Source organism: Rhodamnia argentea, chromosome 5 (assembly GCF_020921035.1).
Source record: "Rhodamnia argentea isolate NSW1041297 chromosome 5, ASM2092103v1, whole genome shotgun sequence".
In the NCBI taxonomy this organism is placed as follows: domain Eukaryota; kingdom Viridiplantae; phylum Streptophyta; class Magnoliopsida; order Myrtales; family Myrtaceae; genus Rhodamnia; species Rhodamnia argentea.
The window spans coordinates 25728521-25743136 of NC_063154.1; positions in this window are offsets into that span (position 1 = coordinate 25728521).

Genomic DNA, 14616 nt, shown 5'->3' on the forward strand with positions numbered 1-14616 from the left:
GAGAATGCTTCATGGACTTCAGGCGGTGGTTTCTCCAAGTCATTCCCACTCAGATTGAGCCGTTTCACATTTGGAGTCAATGGTACATTGAGCCGCTTCACGTTTTGCTTCATCTGTCCATGAACAAGCCAATTCCAGTGGACTTTGAATAGGGTGGGCGAACAGAGCAAAGCAATGAACAGGCAGAGCTAAGTGATACCTCTGCGGCACGGCTCAGTGCAGTCACAACGATTGTCGACAAAATCACCCAAATGGTAAAGATCATGATAGAGCTCGCATTGCAGAACAGAGCCATTGCAGAATAGAGCTCTTGGAAATGAGCAAATGAGAGTCTTTTGCATGTATTGGATGTCCGAATTATCCTCTTATATAGAATCAGATATTACTTAGAAAAGATGGACTCTGATTCTAACATAAGTCACTCGGTTAAACATTGTTTTTTTTTTTTTTTGTCTATTCTCCTAAATTGCAGCTTCTGAAAAAACACCTGAATTGAACTATATAGCATAGAAAGCTCTCCATAAAAAAATGTAATTAGAGTAAGTAAGGAAATCCCCGCGGCACCGTATAAATTTGTGTTTCTGCAGACACTTGGTATTTCAGTTGCTAGTTCTATATACTGCTGGCTGTTCTTGAGTGATTTGGTGGCTAACTTACCTTGCGGCTCTCTAGTTTGCAAGTCTGGTCTCAGCGACCAAAGGACAATGTAAGAAAATTGTCATCTGGAGATCTAGACATTGGAATAGTGGGTTTTCACACAGTTAGTGAATTTGGATAGGTAAGCAGAAGATGTTCTACTCTGAAGCTGTGAAAACAATTTATTGCACGGTTTTCCCCTGCTTTGGATGAAGGGGAAGATCAAGAGCGCTTTATCAAAACAAAAAGTCTTACTTGCTTTCAATCTGAAACCAAAAGATATTGGAACAAGTGTTCACGCTAAAACCAAAAAATTATGAATAATTCGTTTCTGATTTGGAATGTTAATGTTCGCAGTTTTTTCAAGACTAGGTGTGTTTGGTATCAGACACAAGTCAAAATTGAAAAGTTAAGGGGAAAAAAAGAAAAGCGGCCCTATTCGATATGTCGGGTAAACAATATATTCGGACATGCTTGGATTAACTCGGATAAAAAGAATCCATAACGAAGTCGCGGGGTCCTCCGATTACAAATTCTCTCACTATCATATAAATTAAAAAAAAAAGGGCTAAATTATTTGTTTCATCTTTGTTTTGAATTGAGAATTATGAATGTTTGACTTGTTAAATTGTATTTGACCGATCATGTGAATTGACGGCCAGCAGTCAAGCTCCGCAACAGGCGAAATCTAACTATTGATAACAAAGCCCGACCACCAATAGAGGAGCTCGGTTATGTGAAAACAAAGCCTAGATGCCAGCGGCGGTGGCTGACGACCGGCGGCAACGGTGGTGATGGGAGGGACGGATCAGTAATGGAATTGAGCGATGCAATGATCAAAATCTTGTGAAAAATCCGAAATGGTACAATGTAATCGATCTCATTCCTCATGTTTATTTTGCAAGGATTCCATTTCACGGAATCCGAAATCGGTATCTCTTATTTTTGTCAAGCTTGAAATTAGTGGGAATTAAAATCCATTTTGTCGGCGGGATTGGATTTAGAAAACGAACCCAACGGGAGGGAGAGCGGGACATTGCCACGGGACATTCAATTGTTCGTACTCGGGTCAAGCGCGACATTCGCCGTGAAGTCGCACGTGTGGACGAAAGTGACGAAGGTGACCTTTTGCTCAGCTTCCCACGCGCACAAACTGCCGCTCTTTTTTACTCCCTCACCGCCGTCGCTCTCCACTCGCGGCGGCGCTCCATTATCTCCACGCTTGGAAACTCTGTGTCAATCATTCTCTGAAGCTGCGAGAGCTCTCGGAGCCTCACTCACCATCCCAATGGCGCCGCCCGCATTGATGTCGCTGGTGTCGCTGTCCTGCGGTTCCCAAGCAGCTCCTCTCGCCATCCTCAATCACGCCTTCTATCTCCGCCTTCCGCGCCCGCACGTCCATTGGCATCTCTCCAAAAAGCCGTCCGCGTCCCCGAGGATCCATCTATAAAGACACAAGAAAGAAACTTAAGCAGTTAATAATGGGCAATCGCTCTGGCACCTCATGAGGAAACTTGCTATATAGGACATACGGCACAATAAACGATGACATTTAAGATCTGAAAATTCAAACATGCGTAGGTGAAACCAGTAGCAAGCAACTCTGAGTGGTTTCTCTGCAGCATATCAGAATTGAGAGCATAACGTTTCTTACTGGGAGAGATAAACGGCAATCCCCATAATGAAGAGCTTCATGAACAATTATAAGATTGGCGTTACCCTGAATATCAGTAGCATGAGCTCTCCTTGGACATTCTACTGTGTCACATTAGTGTTGCGAAATCAACACTCTACGATGTCATGAAGTTGAAAAGCTCGATGAAAATGCAAAACCATCACAAAAAGATACAGAAAGAGCTCTGATATATGAAGTTGAAGCATTCAGGAAGTTTTCGTCTATGTCCTGCATTCCTCGCAAGGTGACCCCTCAATCATCATTCTAGGATTTCAAGTCATAGTTTCCCAATCCACACACCCGAACGAACACCAAATGTATGAACACTCTAACCACCTAACCTATCTGAAAGCTTCAGAGGTGCATACCGAAACTTGACCGCCATTCAGTAATTCTGCTAATTCAAGCCTTTTTCAACATTGTTTCCGTGGGAAAGAGTAAACAACCCAAATGGATTCATAAAACAAGTTGCATGCGATCCGCAACTTCTATTGTCATCCATTCAGGTAAGATCTGTGATCCAACCGCTCTGCTGCATATTTGACACATAGAAGTACCAATGTCTTCTACTGACAACTAATCTATCAATAGTTCATCTTTCAAGGACAACATTCTGATTATGAACAAGCAGGGGAAGGATGTCATACTACTGAGGCTACAACTGAACTTTCAAAATCCCTTCACCTCTTCTTCACGTGTCAATGATGGCCTACACTTTCTAAAGACAATAGGAAAACTAGGATCTTCCGTCCGATGCTCACAGGGACTCTTCAAAGTTAAATTATTCAGACAACCATTCCCCAATGAATTTTGTTCATAGTAGTCAATGTGTAATCGACACGCAGCATTTTCAATTTGCAGTGGGGTATCTGGTGTGACTTTTGTTTTAGCGTTCTGGTGTGCCGTAGACGTTGCCCTTAGCATTTCAAGTTTAACTTGTGTTTGATACCAAACACACCTAGTCTTGAAAAAACTGTGAACATTAACATTTCAAATCAGAAACCAGTTATTCATAATTTTTTGGTTTTGGCATGAACGCTTGCTCCAATATTTTTAGTTTTAGAGGGAATGCAAGTATGACTTTTTGTTTGATATACCTCATCTTATTTTCAAGTATGACCTGTTCAACCTTTTCTTATTCAACAACTAAGTAGGGAATTGCTGTGCTAATAATTTGAAAAACCGAAGTCCACTCCATTTTCTATCAGCTTGTACTTTCCCGTCGCTCTCCCAATGCGTCGGTCTATGATGATTGTGGCGGAGCTGTGGTTGGTAGCCTTTTAATCGATTCTAAATCTGACGGTTCCTCATTCGAACAAACATTCTTGATAATAAATACCGACCGCAAAGCAAGATAGACCATTACATTGCTTCAAAGCCAAAACCCAGCGAGAGACGATTAAATGGTGTTTTGCTTTGCTTCACTTCATATCTATTACCAAGAATGTTTGTTCGGAAGAGGACTCAGTGATCAAACTAATTCAATCATAACTTTCATCTTAATCGAACTATTCTGTCTCAAAACATTGGATTGTTGGTTCGGAGGAATGGGGCTTCTGTCATCTACAGCCCCTTCCTCTAAAGTGGTGTCACCGTACTCATCTCTCATACCCCATTCCTTTAGTGGCCCTCTGCATTTACAGCAATAAATTTCCATCATTATTCTAGCCAAATTTGATTAGTTTCTTGTTTTGGAGCTCACCTGTTTAATAAATACTGACTCTCCCAAAGCAAGACAGGCCATTGTATCGCTTCTGAGCCAAAATCCAGCGAGAGAAATCAAATGGTGTGTTGCTTCACTTCACTTCATATCTATTATCAAGAATGTTTGTTCGAATGAGGACTCTGTGGTCAAATTAATTCAGTCATAACTTCCATCTTAATCCAACTACTTTGTCTCAAAACATCGAATTATTGGTTCGGAAGAAGGGGGCTTCCGTCATCTACAGCCCCCTTCCTATAAACCAGTGTCACCATCCTCATCTCTCAAACCTCATTCCTCTAGTGGCCCTTTTCATTTATAGCAAGAAATTTTCATCCTTGTTCTACCCAAATTTGATTAGTTGCCCATTTTGGGGCTTCAACAGTGCAATAAATATCAACCCCCTAAAGCAAGAAAGACCTTTGTATCGCTTTCGAGTCAAAACCCAATAGGGACATCAAATGGTGTGTTGTTTCGCTTAAGATCTATTATCGAGAATGTTTGTTCGGAAGACAACTATGTGATTAAATTAATTCAATCGTAACTTTCATCTTAATTGAACCATTCCGTCTCAAAACATCGGATTATTTGTTCGGAGGAAGTCGGTTTTTGTTATCTACTGCCCCGTCCTCCGAACTAGTGTCATCGTCCTCATCTCTCAAATCTCATGCTTCTAGTGGCTCTTTGCATTTTCAATAAGAAATTCCCATCCTTATTCTAGCTAAATTTGATTATTTTCTTATTTTGGAGCTTCACCGGTTTATTAAATACCGACCCCTAAAGCATGACAGACCATTGCATCTCTTTAGAGCTAAAACCTAGCGAGAGATGATCAAGGGTGTGTTGCTTCGCTTCACTTTAGATCTAGTATCAAGAATTTTGTTCGTAAGAGGACTCCATAATCAAACTAATTTGGTCATAACTTTCATCTCAATCGAATCATTTTGTCTCAAAATCTAGGGAGAGACGACCAAATGGTGTTTTGTTTTGCTTCACTTCGGATCTATTATTAAGAATGTGCGTTTGGAAGAGGACTCAGTGATCAAACTAATTCAATCATAAGTTTCATCTTAATCGAATCATTATGTCTCAAAACATCGAATTATTGGTTCAAAGGAATGGGGCTTATGTCATCTACAACCGCCTTCCTCCGAACTAGTGTCACCGTATCTCTCATACCTCATTCCTCTAGTGGCCATTTGCGTTTATAGCAATAAATTTCCATCTTTGTTCTAGCCCAATTTAATTAGTTTCTTATTTTGGAGCTTTATCGAATTAACAAATACCGACTCTCCCAAAGCAAGATAGGCCATTATATAGCTTCAGAGCCAAAACCTAGTGAGAGAAATCAAACGGTGTGTTGTTTCGCTTCACTTCACATCTATTAATAAGAATGTTTGTGTGAGTAAGGACTTTGCAGTCAAATTAATTCAATCATAACTTCCATCTTAATCCAACCACTTTATCTCAAAACGTCAGATTATTGGTTTAGAACAAGGGGGCTTCCGTCATCTACAGCCCCTTTCCTCTAAACCAGTGTCACCATCCTCATCTCTCAAACATTATTCCTCTATGTCACGACCTAAAAATTGGGTTTTTTCAGGTTAACGGATTATTAGGTTAATTAGATTAACTAACCTAATTCAGACTCTCCCAAGTCCTACCGAATCGCAACTTAGGTTCAATTACATGCCAAGATTTTAAATTGGAGCCGCCACTAATCTTTTATGGTAGGTAGATTAGAAACCTAAATAAAGTATTAGGGAGAAAATACTTTATTTCATGCGAACCAGAGATTAAATGGATTCGGGGACTTGGTTACATTAAATTTTCAATTAATGCCATTTCGGTACCTGATTTTCATGAAAAAATCCTTAGTTTGATGATTTGAATTAATTTTTTTTGGGGTTTTCTTTTATTAAATGCAATGCTAATGCAACCTAGCTATATGACAAATGAGATGTAATGACATGGCAAAACTACGTGACATGGCATAATGACGTGGCAAATATGCATGACAAAGAAAATATAATAATGCAAACTAAACTATAATGCTATGCAACGTGGATGGTATTTTTTGGTATATTTTTGTGTATTTTCGGATTCATGAAAAAATAAAGGTAAAAACTACTCTAATGTGAAGTAACATCTAATTTAACTTAAGAAATTGATTTCTCAAAGTCCTAATTTTATTAGACATTATTTTCATGCAAAAAGTGAAGAGAAATATGATTTAGCTTAAGAAAATGTGACATCTTTTTTTGGGATTTTTTAGGAATTTATTTAAACCATGAAAACAATGAAATTTGAATAAAAATAAACAATATTGCCCATAAAACACCTTTAAATCCGAAATTTCAATTTTTATTCACAACATCCCCCGAGATTAGGGTTAGCAAGTGAATATATTATAGAATTACCGTCGTCCCTATATACATAGGGCAAACCTTGAAATTTTATTTAGGAATTAGCGATCCGCTCCTCGAGATCGAGGATTTGATATCTAATTCACACGTACGGGCACGATCATACTTCGAGATTGAAGTCATATGTTGCCTTTAATGTACGTTTTCCGAGGGACAAGGCACAATTGGGGAGCATGTGTTATGGGCAGTTTTGTTTAAAGATGTGCAAATATTTATTGAATTTTTAAAATCCTTAAGGGATTCTGAAATTTTCAAGGAGATAAGTTCCTATCCAAAAAGGATTTCAAATCTTTTAAAATATGGAAATATTATCTTCTGAAATTTTTCAAAGTATATTAGATAGCTTTCCAAATTTTAAAGATGTGTTCCAATATCCGAATAGATATACCCGATATATTCGAAAGTCCTATTAGGCTACGAAATATGCTCCAACATTTAAAAAAAATTCTATTGCTATCTTGAAGACATGATCCAAATCACTTCACAATCAAATTACCAGATGATATGCTAAGCATCCAAAAAGATAAGGATGATATCCCGGATTTACTCAGAAATTTTCGAACATACCAAATTCAAGCAACAAACTTTTTCATAGATATGCTCAAAGTGATCCGAAAGTATATATGCACAATATCCCGAGATGCTCCCAAATTCGAAATTTTAAATTGAGTAACTATAATTTATCTAATTTGAAGAATCAATTGCCAAGTTCGAAAGACCACTTCGTGGATAGAACTGGTGGCTCCCGTGGATGTTCGACTCATAGGATTTGCTAAAAAACAAATTTGGACCTTTACGTAACACTTCGCTAAACAACACCGAATGGCAAGGATAATTGATTCAAGATAATATGTAAATCAGCCCCAATAGCGAACAAAGAAGCATGCAGTGATCAGCGACAAGCAATCGTAAAAAAATTGTGTTGACGTCAACTTGCAAAAAAATCAGCAGTGGAATGAATCTGGAATATCAGCAAACGACAAGACCAATATGAAGAAAACAACCCACAAACAGCTCTAAAAACAGCCCCAAGGCTCACTTGAGCAGCAGCTAAGAAATGTTTGGATCGTGGCTAGACTTGAAGACTAAACAAGAGCACAAGAATACCTTGAACAGTAGCTCGATCGGTGAACAAATAGTATTGGACAATCTGCGGTTCAGCGATGGCACGGCTACGGTTGTGGTGTCGAATGGCTAGTAGCACCGTGAAGATCAAGGTGAGCTTTCGATCTGAATCTTCGTTCAAAACTTGCACCCCACGCTTAGCACTTCGGTCCGAATGGCTAGGTGCGAGCAAACCAACCACCAGTGGATTTTCAACGGTGAGCTGCGGGATTAAGCGGCACTATGGCTGAAGCTCTCGGATTGCATCACCACAATGATTGCTACGAAAGTTGATGAAGTCGGAGGCCACGTCTCACGGTTTTGCTTTCATGGGTGGACTGGATTGATGGGCAACGACTAGTGGACAACAAGGATTAGTGATGAAAATAGCAACTTCAACAAGGACGGTGGATCGCCCAAAACGAAGACGCAGTTCTCGGCTGGAGGGATTTTCCGAGAGAGCTTCTCCTCTTTTCTTTCCTCTCGCGATTTTTACTCTCAAGTTTCTGAATTTTTTCTCCGTCCTTCCGAACGTGACCTAGCCATGTTTATATAGAGAAACCCTAGGTCAAAATCTGATAATGTGGGCTTAAGTTTTGGCCTTATTTTGATTAGTAAACTTTGATTAAAAGCCCTTTTTCGAAATCAAAATTTAGTGGACTGAAAATTTGACCCTAAGGCCTTGTGATTTTCAACACTTGCTCCCTTATGATGGCCAAATTATGGAGTATGGGCTCCGGTCTTCCGCATGTCAATCCGAATCCAAATCCTGTCATCGGCGCGAAATAACACAAATGCAATGCATGCTTAAGTTATATAGCAATACATGAAAACTAATTTTTTTTGTGAGAATCAAGGCTAATTCTCATTTTTGTGAAAATAATTTAAGAAAAATCAAAATTTAGGTGTCAACACTCTAGTGGCCCTTTCCGTTCATAACAAAAAATTTTCATTCTTGTTCTACCCAAATTTGATTAGTTTCCCATTTTGGAGCTTCACCAGTGTAACAAATATCGACCCCCTAAAGTAAAAAAGACCTTTGCATCTCTTCCGAGCTAAAATCCAGCGAAGGACAATCAAATGGTTTGTTGTTTCGCTTAAGATCTATTATTGAGAACGTTTGTTCGAAAGACAACTATGTGACTAAATTAATTCAGTCATAACTTTCATCTTAATCAAACCATTTTGTCTCAAAACATCATATTATTGGTTCGGAAGAAGTTGGTTTCTATGATCTACTCGCCTGTCCTCTAAACCAGTGTCACCATCCTCATCTCTCAAACCTCATTCTTCTAGTGGCCCTTTGCGTTTACAATAAGAAATTTCTATCCTTGTTCTAGCTAAATTTGATTAGCTTCTTATTTTGGAGCTTTATCGGTTTGTTAAGTACCAACCCCAAAGCAAGACAGACCATTGCATCACTTTAGAGCCAAAACCAAGTGAGAGATGATCAAAGGTGTATTGTTTCGCTTCACTTCAGATCTATTATCAAGAAATTTGTTCGTAAGAGGACTCTATAATCAAACTAATTCGGTCATAACTTTCATCCTAATCAAATCATATTATCTCAAAACCCAGCGAGAGACGATCAAATTGTGTTTTGTTTTGCTTCACTTCAAATTGGTTATCAAGAATGTTTGTTCGGAGAAGGACTTAGTTGTCAAACTAATTCAATCATAACTTTCATCTTAATCGAACTATGTTGTCTCAAAACATCGGATTATTGACTTAGAGGAATGGGGTTTTTGTCATCTTCAACCCCCTTCTTCCGAATTGGTGTCACCGTACTCATTTCTCATACCTCATTCTTGTGGTGGCCCTTTGCGTTTACAGCACTATATTACCATCCTTATTCTAGCCAAATTTAATTAGTTTCTTGTTTAGGAGCTTCTCCGATTTAATAAATACTGACTCTCCCAAAGCAAGATAGGCCATTGTATCGCTTCAGAGCCAAAATCCAGCGAGAGAAATCAAATGGGAGTTGCTTCGCTTCACTTGAGATCTATTCTCAAGAATGTTTGTTTGAATGAGGGCTTTGTGGTCAAATTAATTCAGTCATAACTTCCATCTTAAGCCAACCACTTTGTCTCAAAACGTCGGATTATTGGTTTAGAAGAAGGGCCCTTCCATCATCTACAGCCCCTTCCTCTAAACCAATGTCACCATCATCATCTCTCAAACATCATTCACCTAGTGGCCCTTTCCATTCATAGCAATAAATTTCCATCCTTGCTCTACCCAAATTTGATTAGTTCCCCATTTTGGAGCTTCACTAATATAATAAATATCAAACCCCTGAAGCAAGAAAGACCTTTGCATCGCTTCCGAGTTAAAACATAGCGAGGAGCGATCAAATAATGTGTTGTTTCGCTTAAGATCTATTATCGAGAATGTGTGTTTTAAGAAAACTATGTGATTAAATTAATTCAGGCATAACTTTCATCTTACTCAAACCATTCTATCTCAAAACATCAAATTATTTATTCGGAGGAAATTGGTTTTTGTCATCCGCCGCCCCGTCCTCTAAACCAAGATATCTGTTCTCATCTCTCAAACCTCATGCTTTTAGTGGCCCTTTGCTTTTTCAATAAGAAATTTCCACCCTTGTTCTAGCTATATTTAATTAGTTTCTTATTTTGGAGCTTCACCAGTTTATTAAATACCGACCCCCTAAAGAAAGACACACCGTTGCATCACTTTAGAGCCAAAACCTAACGAGAAGTGATCAAGTGGTGTGCTATTTCGTTTCACTTCAAATCTATTATCAAGAATTTTGTTCGTAAGAAGACTCTATGATCAAACTAATTCGGTCATAACTTTCATCTTAATTAAATCATTTTGTCTTAAAACATCGGATTATTTGTTCAAAGGAAGGAGGCTTTTGTCATCCGTAACCCCCTTCTTTTGAGCCAGTGTTACCGTCCTCATCTCTTAAACCTCATTCCTCTTGTAGCCCTTTCTGTCTACAGTAAGGATTTGCATCCTCGTTCTGGTCAAGTTTTATTTGTTTATTATTTTGAAGCTTCATCGGTTTAATAAATACCGACCCCCCAAAGCAAGACCGACCATTGCATCGCTTCAAACCAAAACCTAGCGGAAACGATGAAATGGTGTGTTGTTTTGCTTCTCTTTTGATGTATTATCAAGAATGTTTGTTTGGAAGAGGACTTTGTGATCAAACTATTTCAGTCATAACTTTCATCTTAAGCGAACCATTCTGTCTCAAAACATCGGATTATTAGTTCAACGAAAGGTGGCTTCTGTCATCCGTAGCTCCCTTTCTCCGAGCCAATGTCACTGTCCTCATCTCTCAAACCTCATCTCTCTAGTAGCCCTTTTCGTTTACAACAAGAAATTTCCTTCCTTGTTCTAGCCAAATTTGATTAGTTTCTCGTTTTGGAGTTTCACCGGTTTAATAAATACCGACCTTGCCGAAAGCAAGACACACCATTGCATAGCTTCAGAGCCAAACCCGGCGAGAGTCTATCAAATGGTGTGTTGTTTCGCTTCACTTGGGATATACTGTGAAGAATGTTAGTTCGGAAGAGGACTCTATGATCAAAATAATTTAGTCATAAATCTTAATCGAACCATTATGTCTCAAAACATTATATTATTGGCTAAGTGATTGAACACTTAATTTGAATTCGACAGCTACGTCGTAAGCGTCTCATATTCGGAATGACCTTACCAGCCACCCTGTTATGAAGGTTTACTAGATACGTGTGAATAGGAAAATTGCAAACATTCGTGATAATAATTAAATTGATTTATGATGATTTGGGTCTTGAAATCCATTTTCATCCATAATATAATACTGCTCAGCTCAATCTATCATGAGTCCGATCGAGATAATTGGTTCACTGTTTGGAGGAAACATGTAGACGAAGTCGGTTCGGACTTTGAAACGGAGATATTTAACTAGGATAGGAATTTGTCATGGGCATGTCTGTTTTGTCCAGAAGTCAATATATCCATCTATGATGCTTTGCAAAGGTCAACATAATTGACATGGAGACGTAATCGACCAAGCTTATTGGTCAATGTGGAATTGCCAAGGCATATCATTGGGCAGCGAAATACAAACAGATGTTTCCCCCATTAACACGAACAAAGGTGGAAAAGATAAATGAACAGAACTTGAACATTAGTTGAATTGAGATTTTACAGCCTAATGACAAACTTCTTCGGGTGTATTTGATTTTCGAAAATGATGGGAAAATATTTTCCTTAAATAAAGTACTTCTATTGCCTATTAAAATGAACCAATAACAAATGTGTTCAATAGGTTGCTGTCAATAATAAAAACATCATTTATTAACTACTTATTTCAAGCAATACAAGAGATTATTTTAAGGAAATTATTTTTCAAATCATCACGAAATAAACGGAGCCTTAATAGCTATGAGGAATATCGGATTGAGCAGCCATGGCTTGCCAAGAGAAGAAATTATCCCTCAATCTGTTATATATATTTACCGCCGGTGAAAGCAAACAATCTTAGGCATGCAGTATAAAGATTTGGAGACATATCAACCAAAACATAATCGTTCTATGTTGGATTTCAATTTCACAACAGGCCATATTCGACATCATGCTTGCGATTTTTTTTTCCCTATCCACAGTATAAATATGGTCAAGACCCAGTATTCATGTGAGGAATGCAATTAAGTCTCAAACTTTTCATTTGATTCAGTTAAGTTCTAAATTTTTATCGAAACACGCAATCAAATCCTTAATTGTTCACTTTACGAATTGCAAATTTTCTTTCTATAAAAAGTTCAAGATTTAATTGAAATAATCAAAAGATTTAGGACTCATGTTGCTCTTTTGGTAACTATCGATTGAACAATCGAAAAGTTTAGGACTGGGTCATATTATTTAGGCTTTTTGGTGCAATTTTCCTGGAAAATTACAAGATACCGCTTCGATGAAGAATGACATGGATTTGGTTCATTCTGTGGGAACACTTTATGCTTTCACGTGCCTGAAATAATCTAAGACATAATATGTTCGACATGTTGCTGTTAAATGAAAAGAATGTTCACGCCAAACTTAACTGGAATAATTACATTGGCTAATTATCAAAAAGTTTAGGACAAAATTGATAAAATTGAAATTTTTTTACCGAATTGACAATAGTGTAATATGTTTAGGAATTTTTAAGTAATTTACCCGAACGCCATCGTTCCTCCATTACCCTTGCATCGAAATTCACAAAAACGAGCTGCCCGCTAGTCCCTCTTCATCAAGTAATCACTCAAATTACACATGTTTAACAGATACTCACCACGTCCACTCAATCAAATAATCACTGAGTTTTCTTTCGAAATCAAGACTCCTTTCTCTTCGTACATAATTAACCTATATTCGTGCGCGTCAGCACTAATTATGCTTAATCGACAGAGTGCGCTTCCTCTTGTACCGTCAAAGGCTTCAAATCTTTTGGATTTTCAATTCATAGTATGCAAAATTCAAGTGCAAGTACTCATCAAAGTTCAAGCCAATAAAGATATGACACCAACGTTTCCAATCATGTTATCGAAGATTCGTTTGCTCCTATCTATTTTTCTGATTTAAGGAAAAAGTCCGTGCAGCCCAGGGGTAACAAAACTAGAGATGATGATGATACGAACAACAACAAAAATAACAAGTATATGCCACTGGACTTCTTGTAACAGGAATAGGTTTTCTTGGTTCGTAAACAGTTAAACATTCCATCACTTATAATTTCAGTCAATATAATTTCATTAGATGTAATGAACAAAACAAATAAAAGGATAGAAAAAGGGAAAAGAGAAATTGGGTCGTACTCTCAAATACGTGATGATCAACTTTCACAAGAAAATTCATCCATGAAAATCAATTTAACACAAACGTTTAAACACAAAGACAACCAATTAAGGAAGTGCCTAACAAAACCCCCAAACGAAGAAAAGCCCGAGGAGAAACTAATCATCATGCTTTGGCAGAAAGATTCCAAGAACATACTGCATCATATTCATTGCTAAGGAGTATATGGTTTCTCTCAGGCTCGGTACCCTCTCCTTCGTTCCCTCCTTTGCTCCGAGGCTTCCTGCTTCTTCTCCGACTGCTCCATCTGTCGATTTTGGTTTCGGGTTCAACCCAAAATACTCCTCCGGCGTCTTCGTGAAGAATGAAAGATCGGAGCCATCACTCTCATGTTGAAACTCCTCGATCTCCTTGAAAGCACTCGCTCGGTTGAAAGCTTCATAAGCAAAGCTCCTTATTGGTCCGACGACCATGGCATCATCATCTCTGAGTTCTGTGATGAATGAGTACAGGACGGATCCGACGAATGTGGCCGGCGACTGCGTGAATGGCGGTTCCACGAGGTGGTCCAGACCCATGAGCCTTGAACTACGCCCTTCTTTCTCCATTGACAAGAAGTTGGCGTTACTAGGGAAGGTGAGCATGGAATTGTTATTCTCGTGCGACATATCGCCAGTGAATTGGGAAGTTCCTTTGGAATATAAAGCACTCGATTCCTAATCCTACTAGAAGTGAAACAGTAATTAGGTTTTGTTCTCACCGGCTTGAATCTTATCCGGTAGCTTGTTCATTCCTAGTCCTAATTGGTCTTCACAAACTCACGGAGATCCGACGGTTCACAACAACTATATAAGCCTTGCATTATTTGAACAATTAGATATGGCACTGTGGACTTCTCGTAACAGGAATAGTTTTGCTTGGTTTGTAAAAAGTTAAACCTTCCCTCACTTACTATTTCAGTCAATAAAATTTCATTAGATTTGATAAACAAAACAAAAAGAAAGGAAAAAGAAAAAAAAATAATTTGGTTCATGCTCTCAAATACGTGATGATCCAATTAACCAAATAGAAACAACAGAAAGGATAAGAGAGCACAAAGATTATCTTTTTTTTTTTTTTTTGGTCGCACAAAGATTATCTACACGTTCCAAACTTTCTCGAAAAATCTAACCCTTCGTTTTCCATCGCCAAAATTTTTATTTTTTTTTACTGAAATTGGCTTAATAGAATTTTAATTTATTTATTTTCAATTCAGAACGTGCTGAGAACCAAAGATCGGA